Source organism: Electrona antarctica (genome assembly GCF_951216825.1).
Source record: "Electrona antarctica genome assembly, chromosome: 4".
Taxonomy (NCBI): Eukaryota; Metazoa; Chordata; class Actinopteri; order Myctophiformes; family Myctophidae; genus Electrona; species Electrona antarctica.
In genome coordinates this window covers 25,612,247-25,635,082 of record NC_136809.1, presented here as the reverse complement: position 1 = coordinate 25,635,082, position 22,836 = coordinate 25,612,247, and the positions used below count along the sequence as shown (strand labels likewise).

Here is a 22,836-nt window from a genome sequence, read left to right as displayed (position 1 = left end):
TAATGCGGGTGAATAGGGCAACATTTTTAACTGAGGGATATTTCCACAAAACTTCACAGGTTGATGAATACCATATTTTTTGTATTGGAAGTTTCCATGATATCCAATATGGCCACCACAATACTAGCACCCAGAAAATAGGTTTGCTCTAAATTCTGAACCAGATGAGCTAGAAATACAAACTCATGGTTTCTAACCACGAAAGATATTATTGTTCTGGGTGTTTCTTTGCAGAAAGACATCCCTCTGGTTGTATTTTGGTTTTGTTCTAATGTTTGTTGGCATTTCCTCTGTTTATGTTGACAATCATCCCTGGCAGGGACGTGCATCGCCAAGCCGTACATCCCTTCCTTCACTGAGTCTGGATGGTCTCTCAGTGACGGGAATGCAGTCCCCTGTCCATCTACATAGCCAGCCTGGCCTATGTCAATGAGCAAGACAATTGCATCATTCTGTGTGCTCTTTATGGGCCCAAAACCACTGGCTCAACTCCAGTCCGCTCCTCTGACAAGTGTCCTGCTCACTGACAAGAGTGACATCCTAGCACACTGGGAAGAGCACTTCAGTGAGGTCTTAAACAGAGAGTCCTCAATTTCCGAAGAGGATATTGCCACGATACCCCAGCTGCCAATCAAAGCTGATCTGGCTGACCCCCCCACCAGTGCAGAGACAGTGAAAGCACTTCTGGAAAGGCACCAGGAGGTGATGGGTTGCCCGCCGACATCTACAAGAATGGAGGCATGGCACCTGTACCAGGTAATCTGGAAGAGGGGGAAGTCCCTCAAGACTAAGGACGCATCCATAGTGCATGTTTACAAGAGGAAAGGGGACAGGGCATAATGTGATAACCATCATGGTATAGCCCTCCTGAGTCCTGAACATCACAGGAAAGTTCTTAGCAAGAATCATCCTCAACCGGCTAATCAGCCATGCTGAGAATGTTGTCCCTGGATCCCAATGTGGTTTCCATGGAGGCAGAGGTACCTGTAACATGACCTTTTCCATTTGCCAGCTGCAAGAAAAGTCTCTATGGTCTAGGGTCTCTATGTTTGTCGACCTCACCGAGGCCTTTCACACAATCGTGAGGGCCTGTGGCAGATCCCTGGCAAGTTTGGCTGTCCAGGGACATTGATCTCTCTCATCGCGTCCTTTCATGACAGGATGCCAGCCAGAGTCCAAGATAATGGTGATGCATCCCCAGTCAGGAATTGAGTGAAGCTCCTGCTGCATCTTGTCTCCAGTCCCTGGCACATGAACAGATGTTCTGGCATAGGCCAGGCTGGCTCTAGATGGACAGGGGACCATCACTGAGAGACCATCCATACTCAGTGAAGGGATGTCCGGCTTGGCGATCCCTGCCAGGGATGATTGTCAACATAAACAGAGGAAATGCCAACAGAAACTGTAGAACAAAACCAAAATACAGCCAGAGGGATGTCTTTCTGCAAAGAAACACCCCAGAACAATAATACTTAATAGAGGGAAATTATGTCTAAAATATTTATATATCTCTCGTGGTTAGAAACCATGAGTTTGTATTTATAGCTCATCTGGTTCAGAATTTAGAGACAAACCTATTTTCTGGGTGCTAGTATTGTGGTGGCCATATTGGATATCATGGAAACATCCAATACAAACCATTATGGTATTCAAATTCATATCATTGATCAACCTGGGAAGTTTCGTGGAAATATCCCTCAGTTAAAAATGTTGCCCTATTCACCCGCATTATAGGCTAATGGGGGCTAATATTGTGGTGGCCATATTGGATTTCCAGCAAAGAAATTGACCGGTGTGTCCATATAGGCTGTGATTCTATTGGGTCATAGATATTTCTGGTGGACAACCTTTGATGTTATGGCAAATGCAGGTATCCAAAAAAGGAGTGGTTTGCCCCCCTGGGTAATAGGATCTGACAGGAAATGTAATGTCTCTTTTCTTTTTCATGTTTGCAGCCATTTTGACAATATGCAAGCTCAAGAAAATATGTTCCTTCTGTGCCATGAATCTTAGCCAATGGATTAATATTGCTTGTGTTTGCCAAAACAGTCAACAATCATGGTAGAAATCATGGTAAAGCACTATTTCGGGTAGCCACCATCTTGTAAATATGAGGGATATAAGGGTCCAGACACACCCAATAATAGAAATAGGTATTCCAATACGTCTCTCATGGTCAAACCATGAAATAGACACCAAGTTTGCATTTCTAGCTCATCTGGTTCAGAAGTTGGAGCCAAAACCTATTTTCTTGGTGCTAATATTGTGGCGGCCATATTGGATTTCATGGAAACTTGCAATATAAAATTCTTTCGTATTCATATCATAGATCAACCTGAGAAGTTTTGTGGAAAAACTCTCAGTTTAAAATTTTGCCCTATTCACCCCCCCCATTATAAAGTAGGGGCTAATATTGGACTTTCGCAACAAAATTGACCGAGTTGTCCATATAGGTTGTGATCCTATGGGGTCATAGATATTATTTCTGGTGGACAACTTTGTATGTTATGACAAATGCAGGTCAACCCCCTTTGCCCCCTGGGTATAAGAGACAGTCAATGGGGAAGATGGCTGTTGAGATGTTGGCGACACTAAGAGGCTCCTGGCGCTGTGGGAGTGTCCAGGCCTGGCTCCTCCTTCGTCTGACCAGAAGTTGCGGAATCGTTCTGTGCTTTTTCAGCTTCGGTACAACTCGAGCTGATTTTAAATTAGTTTTTGATTGGGTAGCTGATTAGATATTGAGCTTTATAACTACTGGTAAACAAAAGGTATAGAGAATATGATAAAATATTCTCAATCATCGATCATAATGGTTTTGTGAGAAAGGGAGATCACTCTTAATGTCTAATAAATGCAGCAGTAGACTCTCCAACATCCCTATTCTGGCGGAGGGGGGGTTCGCCTAAATCAGTGTTTCCCAACCTTTTTTGTCCCAGGGCACACTTTTCATAGCCTAAAAATCTCGGGGCACACCTAGATATACGGGGGGTGTGCATGTGTGTGTGTGTGTGTGTGTGTGTGTGTGTGTGTGTGTGTGTGTGTGTGTATATATATATATATATATATATATATATATATATATATATATATATATATATATATATATATACTATATATATATATATACTATATATATATATATAGTAAAACGTCTTTGATACCAAACACATTATACTTTTGACAGAGTAAAACTGCTTTGAACCCAATATACTTTTAAAAACACACATGACAGCACTCATCAAATAACTCAATATACAAAATATAGCACACACATGTTCAATTTGTCAATGCAAAGTAAATACTTCTAAATAAAAAAAATATTTTGCCACAATACAATGGTCTTAAACATGAGCAACCACTCAGTTCACACGGGTGTGATTTTTTTTTTACATTTTGGGAAAAAAATTGCTCTTTGCAATGTGAAATGCCACCGAATTTAAGGATTAATCCTTTTCCTTGTCTTTATTATGAGCCAACTTGTGAAAGCTACATGCTTTTATTGTGAAGGGTCTCAGTTCTTACAGCCTGCAATCTCACAGCCTCACAGCCACAGCCTACAAGCTCACAATGCGTTGCGTCCGCAACGCGTTGTGAGCTTGTAGATCAACTATTTTCAGCATGGAACACGTGTACGACGAAGAATAAATCAGGCATCACTGCGCAAAAATAACAAGCAATTGGAATCTATTTTCCGTGGCACATTATAAACAAGTTTACTTTACCTCCTCAGTGTTTGGGTCGGGACATGTAGGACTGTATGTGTCTGCTGTCTGCGTGCATATGCGTGCTGCGCGCTCCAGTGAAATTGTGCGGATTGAACAAGGTTAGTTAATTTGTGTTGGATAAGGGCTTATTGGTGGGTTTTCCGCTAGATATTAATAAGGAGTGATTAGGGTGTGTTTTAGCGGGGGTTTCGCCTGGAAGGCTCACTCACTTTTGAACGAAGTTGAACGTGAGAAAGTGACGTTCACACACGCCAGAAATGAACGCGTTCACAATGACGTTCATCAGGCAGAAATACAGTACGTTCAGTTCACGTTCAGCCGAAATAGGAACGCGTTCGTGAACTATCGTTCTTTGAACGCGTCCCGGTACATCACTGCCCATTTATACAGTAAAGTTGCCAGGCGAGTACAGGTGATTAACATTCCTATGGTCGTCAGAGTCTATTGTTTCGTTGAATCCTGCAGCTCAGTAGCTATTGCTTTCGGGGGAGGGTTAGTGTTATTTTCGGTCAAATCAGGCGGCACACCTGGACACATCAAACGGCACAGTAAAGTGCCGCGGCACACAGGTTGGGAAACACTGGCCTAAATAGCCGATCTACAAGCTTGTAGACCTGCTATTTTTGGCGATTTGATTTGTGTAGAGTGAAATAAGAGCATACCAAATGTGTCCTTTACAGGTCTGTTTTATCAAGTATAGAGGGTTTAAGTGGTACTGAATTTGTAGCTTAACAAAAGCCAATTCATCCTAGTATAGTGTATGACGGAGGAACATTTCACGATAAATTAAACTCTCTGCAATTATAGATTATTTTGAGCGGTGCACACTGCTCCGTTTAAATAGCTGTGTGTCCCTGTGTCTGTTTAGAGACCTATTGACCCCTGCAGATGATTGGGGTCATCAGGTCGCACATTGTTCATTCACACTAAGCAGTCATCTAATTGGGGTATCATTGTGGTCAGACACACACACACTGCACTGCTCAGTTCACACAGGTGTATTTTTTTTTAAATCACGATAATCGATAATAACGATTAGCCTCCCATCCCTAGTCTACGCAGATGATCACAGGTTCAATGTTGCTTGTGTCAACACACTACCTGATCAGCCATTTAAATACATGATTGCGACCGCATGTCGCATTTACTATGGAATCGTGCATTTCCCGTTAGTGTGTTGTTTGGTTGGTTGGTCACCCCAGGCAAGCCCCCATATATTGGGCCCAGGTCTCGTGACATCACGTGACGGAGATCTCATCAATATTGGCCAGCAACTCTACATCTGACCTCAAACCCTTAATATATGGATATTGATCTGACCTCATCAAACCCTGTACACTCAAGACATACTCCTTATATGGCCAGTACAGAATTCATTCCATGTTGATCTGACCCCCCCATGCCAAAGCGCCAGCGCTCGCCCAGCAGTCTGCCGTCAACGAGGCGGATGTGTGCACGCAAGGCCGCTTCTCACCCTCGGGCGTCGTACTAGTAATAAGACAAGAGATAAAATAAGAGAAAAATATTAGTTAGTATTATGTCATATGTTTTTCTTTTGCTTGAATCAATATTTAGCTCTGTAAACAAATTAATTGCGTACTTGCGTAGACGGCGTTATGAATTTTTAACCTTTAATCCTAAATCAACTAAATTAAATGATAGCCTATAATGCACTACTGTCACTTGTCCACTGTTTATCCCTGTTTATCAAATCACTCAACAGGAGCATACATGGTTCATTCTTTTGGCCTCCAATTTCAACTGTTTATTTAGCCAGAGGAGAGAGGCCTGAAATCTACATTGCATCACAAACAAAGGTAAAAACCACAATTGGACAGTGAGAGTGGAGCCGTCAGCATTGGCAGCAAAGGGCGCTTTTAGTGACTCAGGGTAAACAATTTTCAGAGATTGTTATGTGCAACTTTGACATGGCTTTAGACCTGCATAGCTGTCACACAATTATTTGTTGAGCACTTAATAATTACATTTCACTCTCACTATGTACCCCAAATTGTTTTATTTTATTGGGGGTGTAAATCAGACCTGGGACACAGATGACGGCAACCTGGTAAACAAAAGAAAGTCCATCTTGGTGTGCAGGCAAACACTGTGTTACATTACACGCGATATTAGCCATTCAGTGGAACAATAATGCTGAATACCTCCTTTAACAAAAGGACAAAACAAATTCAGTCACAGTGTCTTGCTGCTCAACGCATCAACAGATCTGGGGATGTTGGGATACATCAAAGTTACTCTACTACATTCAAAGGAAGGAACATCAACATATCAATTAAATTCTAAGGCTTAGCTTTATTGGCATGAGAAAACATACGTTTACATTACCAAAGCATGTGTCAAGATATAATAATAACAGTTGAAAATGGGGAAAGTATATACAGTTGGAGGGGGTATAGCATTTTTTTAAACAGCTATGTCTCATTGTGTCGTTATATACATGTTATACAGGGTATAAAGCTTTTATTGGGACAAATGGCAGCATTTTTCAAGACCATATAGCATACAAAAAACCCCTCAGATTTAAGGTGTGTTTAAAGGTAGCAGCTCTGTTTACATGTGCAGTAGGTCTAGCAGTCTACTTGGTACGAATACCAGACAACTCGCCCCTTTACCAACTCGCCTTGGGCGTACAGCCGGCGGAACTGCACTGCCTGGTATTCCTAAAGTAACCTTAATTATGCTTAAACGGTTAAACCTAACCTAACCTTAACACCAGTAAAACTATGCCTAACCCTAAACGTATTTCTAACCGTATTCTCAGTAAAACAAAGTAAAGAATAGAAGAACCGCAGCACAGAGCGGTCGGCGGAAAAAAGCGGGGGCGAGATGGAATTGAGGCGACCGTACCTGTTACCCTTGGTACATATCAATGAAAGGGATACTAGGCTATCTTGCCGTTGACTCGATCGTTGTCTGTATTTCCTTCATCATTCACTGTGATCTCCTTGTCTCTGTGGTTGTCAGAGCGGATCAATGTGGGAGACCACAATGTGTACTTTTGGTTTGCTATAGTCACTCCCATGCTGTCACTTTGACCGAGTGGTTAGCACTTCTCCATCAACTCGTGTGGCTATTGCTGTCACCATTCATGGTCATGCAACTAACTACCTTGTCACATACCACCACCCCCCCCCCCCCCCCTCTCGCAATCTCAGCAAAACACTATCACAGCACTCTGTGTGACAAACAATGCTAATTCAATATTAGTCAGTTCTGATACAGTTCCCTGTCCATTAGCAGAGCAACTGGAACACATCAGGTCCAGAAAGCCCACGTTTGTAACACAGGTTGCATTACTCTGCACTGGCATGATGAATTTTAAAGAGATCACATTATGTATTTAACAGTTACTTTATCATTGCTGTTTAGCATACTCATTATGTTGCTGACGTACCCAATAATGTTGTGCTCCTGAACCTTCTGTAATCTGAAAGCTAAAATGACAAGAATGTGTAAACATTATGCTTGGTATTGACTTCATCACAGATCTTGAGTCTGTCAAGTGCCAAAATTGTCACATGGGGTAATGATTTAATCAATCATAAAAGAGCTGGGCTTGCAGTTATTCAATCCACACAGTTATTCCACAAGTTGAATAACTGCAAGCCCAGCTCTTTTATGAGGCACAGATGACAGAACAATTCTAAGTATTTGGCTAGTATTTTCTTTTTTTCCCTTTTTTCTTTTGTTTGCAGTTCTTTGTTTTAAGACAGCAGCATGTATTGCAAAACCTAAATTAGCATTAGCAACATTTATCCTGCCGTTCATTTTCTTTTTTACAATTACAAATAAAGTAAAATAAACACCAAGACATATAAAATAAGATACAGTACATTTTAAATAAATGGATGGGTTGCTTTGAAAGTCATCTATTCCCAATGCTTAATTTACATTGTCTCTCAGGGCTCAGCTCAACAGTGCATATCTGGAAACATGGACGACAGACATTTAAAAATAGGCATCTGTGTCATATGGCTGCATTCTATTTCCAGAGCCTAGTTTGTAGGCTGCTCTGAATGTGCAACACGAGGGAGCTACTGGGAGAACTGCACATGGCCAAAGATGGTCTCTACTAGTCTGAGACTGGAAGACTGGGGGGGGGGGGGGGGGGGGGGGTTATGAAGAGACACCTGTAGGTGTGTTACCGTGTGTACCGTCGTCAGTGTTCATTTAACTCTGAGTTAATCATGCATTTGGGTCCATATTTGCACTCAGAAGTGTGTGTGTGTGTGTGTGTGTGTGTGTGTGTGTGTGTGTGTGTGTGTGTGTGTGTGTGTGTGTGTGTGTGTGTGTGTGTGTGTGTGTGTGTGTGTGTGTGTGTGTGTGTGTGTGTGTGTGTGTGTGTGTGTGTGTGTGTGTGTGTGTGTGTGTGTGTGTGTGTGTGTGTGTGTGTGTGGTACCGTGAATTGCAGTCATGACACTCTACAGTCAGGGACGTATGAAAATCACACCTGTGTGAACTGAGTGGTGCAACTCGAACTCCCCTCTCCCCCTGCCTCTCTCTCTCTCTCTCTCTCTCTGTAATTAGCAGGCAACAGTGCAACACTATTTATCTCTGTTTCTGGCACAACAGCGCCACCTTTTCCCCTACTGGTACTCTAAACATAGTCCAATAGTCCCGAACACTGCTGTTCCTTGGAGTGGTTGCACCACTCAAAAAAGAGATGAGAGAGACAGGGCAGTGTGCTTCTTCTCAAAGTAGAAGTCATTATCCAGCCTTCAATAAGAAAAGCTATCGTTCCCTGACTGTCTGTCTGTCTGTCTGTCTGTCTGTCTGTCTGTGTCTCTCTCTCTCTCTCTCTCTCTCCCCCTCTCTCTCTCTCTCATGCTGTCTGTTCCCAGCTCTTCTTGGCAGGTGCAGGTTGCCAGTAATGTGATATTGTTCTGCTCTGCTGTCAGTCTGAGTGTGATGGCCTGGGTTTGTGTGCTGCTGGTTCTAACCAGGCTGAGTCTTCCTTCCTGGGCTCAGTGGGCTGGGCTGGGCTGGGCTGGGAGACTGGACTGGTTCAGTGTTGTTTCTGCAGCATGTGAAGAGAACAGGCGCCGCTCCCTGGCGCCCCAGCGAGTCATGGCCGCCCCTTCCTGTATGAGGCTCTGATGGCTACCAGATGGTGGGTGAAGGAGGGAGAGAGGGGGGAGAGGGGAAAGGGGCGATTAAGAAAGATGGAGAAAGAGAGGGGAGAGGGGTGACAGGATGGAGAGTGAGGGAGAGAATGAAGGGGACTACAGGACAGAAAGGGGGTGATAAGGAGAGAGGAGGAGAAGGGATCCCTCTGTCTCTTTTTCTCTTACCTTCCCTCTCTTAAATTAAGTTCTAAATTCTTTCTCTATGCATCCTCAGCCTACATGTTCTCTCATGCATTCATTTTCTCCTTCCTGTTTCTTTTTCCTCTTAAATTAAGCTTCTCCAAACACTGTTAGTTCTTACTCCATTGATGGTTTTCTTAGCAGAGAAATTGATTAATGAGGTACAAGCTCTCACCAACAGGAGGCCCTGTAAGCACATAGCCTGGAAAACCCATTGTCAAGTTTTTGTTGTTGCTCAAGTCACATAAGAGTACATTGTTTCACTTGACTCTACACACCTGCCATAAGTTGCTTTGGATAAGAGCGTTGACGCGCTCTCGATTAGCGCACCGGCTAAAATATCCAAGGCAGAATTACAGTTAAGATGTGCAACCTCCTCCTGTTAACTATTGTTCCCCCTCATGTTGTTTAGCCCGAGCATCAACAGTGTGCTACATTTTTGCAGCCACACCTTACAGATTTACTGCCCTTTTAGGCTGTTTTAAATTCTGTGGTTTCTGAAGAATGACATGTCTATTCATGGGTTTGTTTTATTCTCACAGTCTGCACAGTGCTAAAAGCTTACATAGGATGGAGAAGTTGTTGGTTGCAGGTTTGAATTGGCCTGCATGAAAAATCTTTGTGGGCAAAATAATAAATTATGAAACGCCCTTCTGTCGCTTGCTCAGCACGGCGACAGATTGTGTGTGGAATTAACATTAAGGAATGCATATTTGATCACCAGTTTCTTAACCACTTTTTAGCTCACAAGATGCATTGCAACGTGCGGTGAGCTTATAGATCTGCTGTTTTTCACCATTTGGCCAGCTGCCATGCAGATGGCCAGCAACGCTAAATTAAAAAATATGGATTAAAATCATGGCAATGACGATCACCAAACGTTGTGAGTCAGTTTACCGAAAGTTCCAAAAGAGGCTAGGATGCCAGGTTGAAGTGTTTAATTATTAAATTCTATGGTGATAGGCTTCTTCTGTCATGGAGAATAATCCCCTCAAAGCACTGGGTAATGATGAGCGATCGATGGCAAAGGCAGCCGTGGAGTCTAGCCATTTACGTCTGTGCACATTCAAATCCTGTGGTTCACCTGTCACTTCACACACATCCCCGTGGCTGGCACTCGTGCTATGTGGTGCTGTATGACATGACCCCAGCTGGTGCGTGTGCAAGGCACTCAATATAGACCACTGGTGTCATGGCTGTCCCTGCCTCCCTGCCTCTTCAGCTCTACAAGTGTGCGTGTGTTCATGTGTGCATGTGGGATGGTTTTGTGTGTATGCAATACGTAAGCATGCTTGTGTGTGGGTGTGTGTTTGCATGTTGTGCATGCCAGCGTAGCGTGCCGTGCATGCGTGGCGTGCGTGCGGACCAGAGCAACGTGCACGCACCTTGAAAAGTTGGCCTGGGAGGGAAGTGGCTGGGTGTTCAGCCTGTAGTCTAGCTGTGAAATACTGCCACCGGCCTGCGTAATTTCCCAAGTGCCTGCAAGTCAGTCACTATTAACATGGAGACCGCAAGGAATCTGTCTGCATTATTCCAAACTTTCTTAGACCTATATGTACTGTATGTTAAGGGAAAGGCTCCTTCATATGTACAGCATAGTGGTTCCACAGAACATGAAGCCCACCACCTGCTGAGTAACGGTAAATCAACATGTAGTCTACATGTCCAATGCTTAGATTGATCGAGAGGCTGAGAGCAGTGGCCACTGTCCCTGATTACAATTGGATATCTGAGGCCTGGCCTATCTGAGCCCCCCCCCCCCCACACACACACACACACACACTTGAAATGAGCCTGCGACGAACCCCTGCTTGTCATAGTAGGTTTCTCTTCAGTCTTATTGGAAGCAGAGTGTGAGAGACCCTTTCGCCTCTCCAAGCTTCTCTCATGGCATTGCATTAATCTTTCCCTGGAACTCATGGAATAGCTTGATGATTTGACACATTTTAGAGGATTAGCTCTCTTCCACGATGCTGTTTGGATAGGAGACTAATAGCTGTTTGAACGTCAGGCAGTACTTGAGGTTAGTCATTTAACAATTCACTAGATTATTTTAATATTTCTGTTGTAGGAAAATAAACATGTAGATGTTGTATTGGCAAACTTGAGAGGCCATTGTGAATGGTAAATAGTTAACCCTTTTGAAATTGTGAACACGGCAAAATACTCTATCAGTTAAGCTCAGAGTGTAAAAATGTACTTGTCCTGTCAACAGTACCTTTCTCTGATACCCTCCTGCAGTTCTGCTTTCAGCAGTGGGAGGATACAAGGGGAATTTCCAACTTACGGCTTTTAATAATTCACTGGGGGGGCTGGTTCACAGGAGGACCTACATTGTTGAACCAAACACACTGATTATCTGTTAGAAGAGCAAGTCCTTTATAGTTTTCTTTGGTGAGATGCTAACAGGAAGACAGTGCAAAGGAGGAAAGCTTTGGCGGGATTTAACCCTATAACTAGCAGGGGTATGTTTGGCACTATAAATGTTTCTTAACAAAACAATGTTTTGCCTTTGTGTTGCTCCATTTGGACAAGGCAAAGGAATATCGGTCTGGGCGGACTGGAGCCTCATTGTTTATTCACTGTCAGCCATTGTCATTGGTGTCAAAATACACTTTTCATAAATGTGTCAACCGCAGATTATGGCTCACAAATCATTGGTCTTATAATTAGTGTTCTTATTCAACTATGTATATTCCGCAATGCTTGTGGGTGTCTGTCTGTTAGTTTGGTTCTGTGAGTGCTTTCTCTTCACTGTGATGGATACTATTTGGCTGACCTATAATAGTGATATCGTGCTTAATGCTGAACAACAGAACTCAAAGGGCAGTGTTTCAGCGCTTATCCACCGCAGCCAAACAGCAGTGATCATGTGAACTGAGCCTGCCATGCAGATGGAATGTGTTGAATTCTAACGATGCAGCTTCGACAAGTGCATGTGACTTCACTGACTGCGTGCCACAAAGGCATTTAGAGGGAGGGGTAGAAACAATGGTGAGAGTAGCATGGGCGAAAGGCATAGATGGGAAGAAAACAGGTGAGAGGAAACGACAGTAATCAGATAGAGGAGAGGAAAAGTGAGGAAGCTTGGTTCTGTGTAGTTAACCCATTTTGGACTGAGGGCTGAGGCCGATTTTATAAACGCCTTCTAAATCCTGACCTAGGTTTTCTGAAAAATTTCAAATATTTATATAGCAGCATCAAAAAATAAATATTTTTTGAATACTGTAGGCTACATACTGTACAGAACCCCAAGAGGGGTTCCCGTCCAAAAGGGGTTCCCGCCCAAGGGAGAATTACTCATTACTCACTGTATGTAGTGTTTTAGCCTGGGTTCCAGCCTGAATCGCAGCGTTCCGTGATTCTGAATTGTCACTCGCTACTCTGTAGACTGGACAGAGTCTGCTTGAGACTCTGTAGTCTGGACAGAGGCTGCTTGACTCGCATGTCATAACGTCTCTGTTATGTTGTTACGTTGTTACGTTGTTGCTGATACGTCATCAGCCAGCGCCACTCTGTGCATGCTTCTCACTGTTGAAAAAAATAGTGCCGTTCTAGCCTTAGACCTATGGTAAATGGTAAATGGTGCATTTATATAGCACCTTTTATCCAAGGCGCTTTACATAGATTGTGCATTACATTCACCCATTCATACACCGATTGCGGTGGAAGCCATGCAAGGTACCAACCAGCACATCGGGAGCAATTTGGGGTACAGTGTCTTGCCCAAGGACACTTCGACATGTAGACAGGAGGAGCCGGGATTCGAACCGCCGACCCATGGATCATTGGACGACCTGCTCTACCTCCTGAGCCACAGTCGCCCTAAAAAGTAAACGATTCAGTAGTCCACTGTCAGATTCAGTAGTACAAAAACAATTACGGCTGTGTGGCTGTGGGTTGAGTTTAGTGAATGATAAGGGGACGCAGCTACAACAGCAGTAGCTGCGTAGTGTGCATTGATACGTCAAACTGGTGTTTTTCCTCGACCCGTACCACAGACCAATCAGAAGCCACGGTTCCATTTCAACCTTCATATGTCCCACCTACCTGTGGAGAATAGGAGACTTTCCAGATTGAGTAGCGCAGTGACATTTTCAGATCCGCGGAACGCAGCGAATCAGGCTGGAACCCAGGCTAGTAGTGTTAGGAATAAACAGTTTGACTGATATATCCCATTGATATATGGAAAGGCAAAAATGTCAGTTTTAGGAGAACTTGATATCATGGTACCACTTGATACCACTGACCCTGAGTGTCCTGAAGTCCGAAGTACTCGACTGTAGGTCCTGGAGTCAGATGAGGCGTCCCTTACCTTCAGGGCACCATCAGTTCTCGTGGCAGACGGCGGGTTGCCAGTTCCACTCACTACAAACTCCCCTCAGACTAAGCAGATTGAATAGGGTACGTCTTTGTAAGCAAAGGGCAATTTATGTAGTCTATAATCTGGTCAAGTCTGGGAATCCTTGTGAGCAGTAGTTCCCACCCATAGCTTACACAAGTGAGCTGTAGTAATTCAGGCATACAATTTGCTATTTGAGGTGTTCAGTTGTGTGGGTCACTGACTCCCAATGTCAGTAACATTATTCTGTTTCATTATTTTCCAATTGAATATTTGACTTTCAAAGTTTGCTGGAGGGGTCTGTTTTGCACGACATGCTACAAGCACCGTTTGACTGATCGGCGGGAAACTTTGGACCAACACTCCCAAGAGTAGGCCAAGGATGAATCTCCACCTAATTGTTTTTCTAATGTGCCTGTTAAAGCGCCACCATATATACCATTATATTTGCTAAACATATTTTTGTTACAATTACAGATTTTGTCCAAACCTCACACAATGTGGTATACATTATCTCTGTAGTTATGTGATCAAGACATTCCATTTTGATTGGCTATGATATGATTGGCTTCAAACATTTGCGGTTTTGCAGAAAGTGCCACACATCGAATTGAAAAATTTGTAGCGGAGCCGGAGGTTCTTCCTTGGCCTATTGGCCGGGTGTGTGCAAAGTGTCATGCTGACTGGTCCTGGCGGAGATACAATAAATGCAGGGTCACTTTTGCATTCATTATCGGCATCAAATCAATATTCTAAAACAAATTTGAGACAATAACTGCATACATACTGTGTGTGTCCGTCTATACAACACTCATAAACTTATAAACGCATATTAACAGCACTCACACAATCCAATTCCTCCAGAGCTTAATGCCGGTTCCTAGTCAATAGGTTAATAGCTATTGATTGATTACTTGGTTGGTTGCCACTCACCATTGCAAGCCCTGCAGACTCACCAGAGCATACCAGAGAGAAACTGGGAATGATGGCGCAGACAGAGTCACAATACCTAACCCTAAAATGCTCAAATTACTTTTTTACATTGTGGCTTTGTAGGAGGCTAGCCATCTCTGTCTGTCTTTCTGTCCGTCTGGACCTAATCTTTCAAAGAACTGGACTGATCAGCGCCAAATGTGCACACTGTCAGTAGGCCACAGAAGTACCTATGCTCTTTTCTTTTCAAATGTATAATGTAAGTTAACAGGGCTCTGATCAGGCTGAAACCATGTCCCAATGCAGATTCTATGGCTCTGATCAGGCTGAAACCATGTCCCAATGCAGATTCTATGTGAATCCCCGAGATCCAGGGCCGGATTAACACCTCTGAGGGCCCCTGGGCACTGAAGCTCGAAGGGAGCCGTTTTGGGGCAGTTTTATGCCGTTATATTGGCCTATTTCCAGAGTGACAGCCAATCTAGCATTGTTGCTGCTTTACACACAATTGCACTTTTCAGCTGCCCTTCTCACCAACAATAAAACACTAATCTTTTTTTTTTGGGGGGCCCCTGGTGCCCAAGGGCCCCTGGGCACGTGCCCAAAGTGCCCATATGGTAGATCCGGCCGTGCCGAGATCCACATACATTTTCCACATACATTTTCCTATTTTGTTGCATTACTTATGGTGAATGAAGATACATTATTGAACGTGACATGTCCAAAATTAAAACAGCAAAACTTTGGAAGTACTGTGCATATGACTATACATGCCACTTGGATTATACTTTCAGAGTTATACAGAGAGTATAAACACAGTAAAGGTCGTCAGGATTGGGAGTCGAACCCCTGCGATTGGCAGCCCGGTGCCCGGACCTCTAGGCCAGCCCGGGCCTACTAAAACCCCTTTAACTACATCTGAAAGTTGGTGGATTGTGGAAAACTTAAACCCTTCTAAGACTGATGACAATAGGAGATCTAACGCACCACCACCAAGTTCATTCACATGTGCACTGTATAAGCCACCAACTCACCAAAATGTATATTTCGTTACAAATCTTGCACTGAGCCATCAATAGTGTAATTTTATTGCAAAGAAAGTTGACAATGCTGTCGGCCACCAAGGCTCAGAGAGCGAGAGAGAGAGAGATATCTTAGGAGAAAATTGCTGACATTGTTCTTATGGGCTGGTTGCACAACAGTTGACTTGCATGGGAAATTGTCTGCATTGTTAACCTGCCTTCTGCTTCTGATGGCCTAGAATGTATGTGCAGTGTGCACATTGTCTCAGTAAAGGTCATCACCATACATGGTTCACATAAGCACACACGCACACTTACAACATACAAGCTTGTGTGTTGACGTGTGTGTTTTTCCTTTCAACTGAAAGTGAAGCAGAGTATCATTTGAAGGTGACAGTCGAGAGTGGAGGTGTGTGCAAGTTTCGTGGGACTGGCTGGAAATGGAGGTGTGTCTCTTTCTGCTGAACAACAGGCCTTGACATGTTCAACACATCAGCTTGTAGAACAAGACACCGCATACACACAACGCATGTAATGAATTGTAAAAAATGAAAGTTGACAGTTATACTTTGTTTCTGTACTGGCTTGGATATACGTGACATTAAAGCTTAAAGACAATGTATGGTATAGATAGAAGGAAGGAATACTTTATCTGGATTCGATTTTAGGCCAGGAGGAGTGTGAGTGGTTCTAACAGGTCGGGATACCTTCATTTCATCCAGGAATACTAGTTTAAAATGTAAACGGACAAGGGGTGTCTCACCTGGTATGAGCGCACTGTTGCACACACCACATAAGGCTTCCCGCAGCTGGTTCGGTGGTTGCTGCATGTCATTCCCCCCCTTTTTCTCCTGCCTTTCCTGCCTCTGTTCGCTTGTTTCTATCCAAATAAAACAGAAATGCCCCAAAAAATCTTAGAATGTAAAGAACCATAAAGTCATATGCAGGGACTGTGGACTATGTAATGAGAGACATTACACATTTTTAGGAACCTCCCTTTTACTACATGTTCTTCTCCCAGTCACTGGTATGGGGATTTCTTTACAGAAACCTATGGGATCTAATTTCTAAATTTGAAGAAGAATCTTGCATCACTAGTAGGCTGTCCAATCTACAAGAGAGAGACTTTAAGAGAGATTTAAGTCAAGCATTTGATGTTGTCTCTTGTCACAGTAGTTGGCTCCAGGTGCCACATTTTGAATGTAGTAATGTTCATCAACTACAGACTAAACACTAAATATTTTCATGGATTTTCGTGATCTCAATTCTTGTGGAGGAAAATCAACATTCACATTTGAGCAAGAATCTAATTTGTTAGGTCAATTTAAATTCCAGCTGATAAACTACATATCCTGTTGGTTAGATACACTGTACAATAACTGAAATGTTGCAACAGCCAGATGTCCATCACTGCTAAGTGTCGGAACACCAGAACACTTAACTTGTTAACATAATTGATCTGGATTAGAGCAACAGCTAAATGCCTAAATAAATTCTTGTAAAGGAAGTGATTCACCAGTTATGAGCGTAGGTTCTTACAGGAGTTCCCACATAAATTGCTTAGATTTAAAATATATGCCCAGGCGGTGGCGTAACCGTCTGGGCACCCGACTGGTAATCCAGTCGCAGTGTGCCGCGGGTTCGACTCCCGAGCCCGACACGGCCTTTACTGCATGTCTTCCCCCATCTCTCTCCCGTTTCCTGTCAGCCTACTGTCTGTCCCTTCAAAAAACAATAAAAAGGCGTAAGCCGCAAAAAAATATCTTTAAAAAAAAAAGATTTAAAATATATGTATTGTATTCTCAAAGCCAGGAACATGCTTGATCATTAGACATTAGATTTGTTTTTAAAGCTTTATTTTTGGCCTAAAAAAGGAGACTGAGAGACAGGAAACCAAGGACATAGAGCGAGGAGAAGAGACATGCGAGACAAGACTGGGTCGGGTTCGACCCCTGTCGAACCCGACAGGGTGAGCCACCAGGCACCCCCAACATTCCGTTTGTTTTTTGATGTGGATATAGAGGTAATTGTGATAGGCTCCCACAACATAACCACATGTATCGGACAAAAGGAAAAATAGGGGGACTTTTGGTTAGCAGTAGCACCACTGCAAGGTTGCAAGGCTCGAAGCACTGACCATCAACCTTGAATGTGCTTGAAATCTGTTTTACATTAGAAAAGCGGTGCAGACTCCCCTACAGTACACGTCTAACAAAATCTGTCTTTCTTTATCATAAGATGTGACGTTTCAAGCCATTTCCTGGTGGAGTGTCTCCTCTCCTGGCCACAGAGAGGCTAATTGGATCAGAACCAAGTCAACCTCTCCATGGCCAGAAAATGTGATTTGGTCTCGTTTTCATTGGTCTCTGATTGGATTAGCCTGCTGCTATTGCTGCTGCTCTGCTCACAGAATGGATGAGGATTAGGTTTTGTGGGTGTGTGCATGTGTGCGCACAGTCACATACACGCATGCAAGGGTATAAAAACAACACCAATATTGGTGTATTTACAAGTTCATATAGATTTTATGATAATGCCAATTTCAAACCATCAGTAAGGTATGACTGGGTGTGGCACGCACACGCACACACACACACACACACCACAGTGAAAGCTGTCAAAAACACAAATTTAAGGATATGTGGATTACGTGTAGATATTTGTTTTAGTTTGTGTGTGCTGTCAAAACAATTTCCTGGAGTAGATGATGTACTGTCTCAGACAGTGAGTCCTGTAGGAGGCAGTGTGACTGGTCGGATTCTGCTGTTCAGCCAGTGTGAAACACTGTCTCTTTTGGTGTCTGTCCCTCCGTGCCTCCCCCTCTCTCTATCCCTTTCATACTTAAGTTGAGCATGTGAAGCACAGTAGTAAGATGTGTGATATGCTGATATCTTAGCATATCATCATGTAACTAGAAAAAGTGTGTGTGTGTGTGTGTGTGTGTGTGTGTGTGTGTGTGTGTGTGTGTGTGTGTGTGTGTGTGTGTGTGTGTGTGTGTGTGTGTGTGTGTGTGTGTGTGTGTGTGTGTGTGTGTGTGTGTGTGTGTGTGTGTGTGTGTGTGTGTGTGTGTGTGTGTGTGTGTGTGTGTGTGTGTGTGTGTGTGTGTGCCGATTTGTGTGACATTTGGATAAAGTGAGAGTAATATTAGAGAAAGTGTGTTTTACATATGTCGGCCTCCTGGTGGCACTATAAAGAGCATATGTGAAAAATTCCAGTGTGCGTACAAAGTTTTAAAAATGTTCCAGTGGCATTTCTTCCTAGGCATAGGAATGTGCGTGCACAATTTCACGGAAATCACACGATGTGTTCATGGTTAGCGGCATTTTGTTTGAAACTGAGCACTCCTGCGAACTTTAGAAGCCAATCTTAGCCAATCAGGATGGAGTCTGAAAAATCTGAAAGACCCGTTTTGTTGAATGGCTCTAGAACACTGTGTACCAATTTGCGTGATGTTTGGTCAAAATCTGTAGGTGTACTGTCCTAAAACCTGTTGTGCACAAAGCGGCCTCCTGGTGGTGCAAAGAGGCCAATGTGAAAACCTTGGGGCAGAGGTTCAGCTGTGGCATTCAGGGAGTGTGTGTGCAGAGTGTGGCTGCGATCAAGCCAGCGGTGCCGGAGATTAGCTGTCCACAGACGGAAGGACGCACACACGGACGGACTGAGTGCAAAACATACTCTCTCCCTACCATGCCTTCGGCCTGGTGGAGACAATGAATGAAGTCCAGTGGGTGTGTACTGACCTGGCCCTCTCAATTATGAGCATGTGCAGGACAGATATCCATAAGCATTCTGGGAATGTAAGGTGTGTGTGTGTGTGTGTGGGGGGGGGGGGGGTTTAAGTGGTCCTAGGCATGTTGGCAGTTGGCACCGCCTGGTGAGGGGGTGGTATATTTGGTTCCATCCACTAGCCTCTCCTATCAGAGGTGCTCCTCCTTGGCCGCGGTCCACCATAGTGTAGGGGGTGGGGGGTGGGCGGCTGGTTGTTGCCAGGGGGGGGGGGGGGGGGTGCGTGTGTGTGTGTCCGTGCGTGCGTGCGCTGTGTTATTTTCAGTCCATTGTGTCTACTTCCTGCGGGTCAGGGGTTATTGGAGCAGGGTGTTGCAGACTCTATGCAAGGGGAGGGGAGGAAAGGCAGGAAAAGTGGCCAGACTCACTCGGGCAACAATCACTGGTCAGCAAGCTTGCCTTACCTTTCCCTCCCTCCACTCTCTTTCTCTCACTCTTACCTACGTAAAGTTTGGACTCTTCAGCACCAGGTAAAGATCTAGAGATTGCGTTTTGATACCAAGTGCATGTTCTCAAGTTAAACCGATTTAAGCTTGTTTTCTTTTCTCCAATCTCCCTCTTTTGTTTATATATATATATATATATATATATATATATATATATATATATATATATATATATATTTATATATATTAAGGAATCCTCTTGTTGCGGATGTTCTTCAGCTTCTCACCAACTGTGGTTGTGGTCGAAACCTTGTGAAGGTGGTGTTATTCTTCGGCACCATTCTCTGTGGTGGAGATGTTTATTTGGCACCACAGGCAGCCCACTGAAAACGGCTTTTCATCATGGTTGGACGTTTGTGGACTGATCTTATGTAAAACCACCGTCACCTTGATTATGTTGGGTTTTGTTTGGACATAATTTGTGTCGGTGACTGCACTTGTAGATCGAAACGTTGTCATTTTCAATAAAGAACGTCTTTCTTATACCCATGGTGTGCGGGCTCCATCCATATCCTACTGAAGTTTCTTTAGCCCAGCACCCAACCTGTTGATGTGCGTGTTCTACGTCCGCTCTGGTGACTGCACTTGTCTAATGATATTATCACATATTCAGATTGGAACATTTGCAATATAAGACAGATGCATTTGAGCTTTAACAAATAATGTTTCCGACTTTGTTGGATAGTTTAGAAATCTTGACTAGGTCTTCTAAAAGTATCTTCAGTTTCCGTCAGAATAACATTTAAACCAGTGGCTCAACCTGCAGGCGTTTCAACATTTTAGTTCTCGCATTTCAGCAAGGACACATTGCACTTTATTTCCATCCATTTTTTGTTTGGGTCAAGAATCAAGATGTGATATGTAAAACTAACTGAACTAAGGTCAGTTTTCAAACACCTTAAGCGGCTACTGTGCAACAGACCGGCCAAAGATCAACCTTGGTTATTGAGTTTTTAGAACACAAGACAATGATTCCTTCACAGGTGTGTGTAACACGTAACAAGTCTGAGAGCACCAGTGCATCAGCCATTCAGCAGGGATGTTTCATGATCCCCTCTGGCTGAGTTGTGCACATTCAAATGAAGGACTGACATCTCGGTATTCTCCACTAGCCCCACACCGCACCACACAACAAAATACCCCCAAACCTGATCTAGCCATTACATATTTGTGCCTATTAAATGAGCATGTTGACTGTTTTAATCCACGGTTTAAATTAAATGTTTACACTCCTTGGTCCTTGTGTTGGATGTATTCTAAAGTTAGCTACTGGACAGAATAAACCCCCGCAAACACAACCACAGTGACAAAAGGAGGCAAAACAGGAAATCTTTTAGTTCAGAGTGTGTGTTGGGAACAGATGACCAGGAAGATAAAAAGCGCTAACAAAGTGGAAACCTCCACGAGGGATGTTTTTTTTTTGTGCCTTATGTGATGTTTTTTTCCCTGCTCTCCTTTTTCTCTTTTTCACAAAGAAGCCATTTCCTGGAAAACAAAGTGAGAGATGTAGCTGGTTTGGTGTTGATGAAAACTGAGAGCTAAGTACTAATGTTCTGAGTGGTTGTCAGAGTAGCTTCTGCACGCAGGACACACAGCCACAGATGCCTCCTGCACTTTCCTGTGTTAATGTTTAAACCAGCGCGCTCATAGTTAATGCTTCACCTCGTCAGAGCACAGGTTAAATGTAAGCCAAGCTCACACTGGGTATATTGTATGAAAGAGAAGGGAGAGAGACCGACGTTTTGTTTCAGATTGTTGTAAAACTCAGAGCTGGTTACAGAAAAGATTGAGCTTCTTCCTGTTTTGGGAAACTAGGTCATTCCCACTGGACTACTGTTTAAAACTATTGATCAGTTTTTAACGAGCTCACTCTTCTGCCTCCTCCCCATCTTCTCTCTGTGTTTATTTTACTGTGTCTGCCCCCCCCCCCCCCCCCCCCGTACTGCACTTCCACTTTGTTTGTCTGTCTGTGTCCTTTTCTCCACTTTCTATTGAATTATGTGGAATAACGTCCCCGTCTTGAGCGAAACGACGAATACTTGTCCAAAGTACTTTGAGAGTAAAATGTTTGCCTATAATGACATGCCCAAAATAGGGACGCTAGGGTGAAAGTGGTTAACGAACATATTTGAATGACAAATCACATTGTCTTCCTATTTCACACGGGAATGTACAAGGAAAACAACACTGTTATGATTGCAAAAGACCCACACAGCCTTTCGTCCTTGGAAGGCTTGAAAGTGTTTGATGTTGTGTACCGCTAGCAAAGATAGCAGCATGGCTAGTGGGGTTTGTGTTCTTTGGACACTTGCTGTGTAGATGGTTGGGGGGGGGGGGGGGGTCGGATGACGCTTGCTTGGGTGTGAATTTCACAGCTGCACATGAAAGTGAAGGGACTTTGGGACGCATGGTGTAAGTAAGAGATCGAGGGAGGGGGAGGGAAGTGACGGACGGAAAGATGGATGGAGTCGAGGACAGAGGCAGGGCTTGTTTTGTTTTGAGGTGATCCTTGTAGAGAATTGATTGAAAACGATCACATTGACGAAGGCATGTGTGCAAGGACCAAGAACATAGTGAAAACACACTAGTTACAGAATATTGGACTCTACTAGAAGCTCTTCGCTCAGGTGCTCCACAGAAAACGGGAGACATTTTAGGTGAGCTGGAAACGTTTTATTATAGAAATTTGGATTTGGTATGTCCTTTTCAAGTTGACTTTATGGAAAAGCTTGTGACTGTCGAGAATGAGATGTTTGTTTATGTATGTCCGTCCGACACATCCATGTCTTAGACTTGAGATGAATGCACTGCAAAACCATGTTTTGGTGTGAGAGAATAGTCACAAGAAATGCTGGATTCTTACGTTTAGTGTTGCGATGTGAAGTGACACAGCAGTCTGTAGGTGGCCATTTTCTACATAACCATGGTTATTCAACACCTATGCATGCTGATGCCTTCTGCTGAGCCCATGTCTTTTATTCTCTGTTCCCAGCTCCAAAGTATAAACTCCAGGCTATTTTTACAGCTGGCCTTTCCCCACCTCACAGGACAAATGGACACACACACACACACACACACACACACACACACACACACACACACACACACACACACACACACACACACACAGTCTTTACATTGCACAGCAGTTGCAGGTTTGCCAGTTTATTTCCAGCGATGCAGGAATGCACAAATGTTACGTGGGGAGGGGGGTGTGGGGGGTTGGGCTGTATAGTGTGTGTGTGTGTGTGTGT

General features: G+C 43.7%; 1 protein-coding gene across 5 annotated transcripts in view; it reads left to right on the top strand.

The window, feature by feature from the left end:
* Positions 1–22,836, top strand: part of gab1 (GRB2-associated binding protein 1) — a 74,731-nt gene that overhangs the window by 13,393 nt on the left and 38,502 nt on the right. The window lies entirely within an intron of this gene.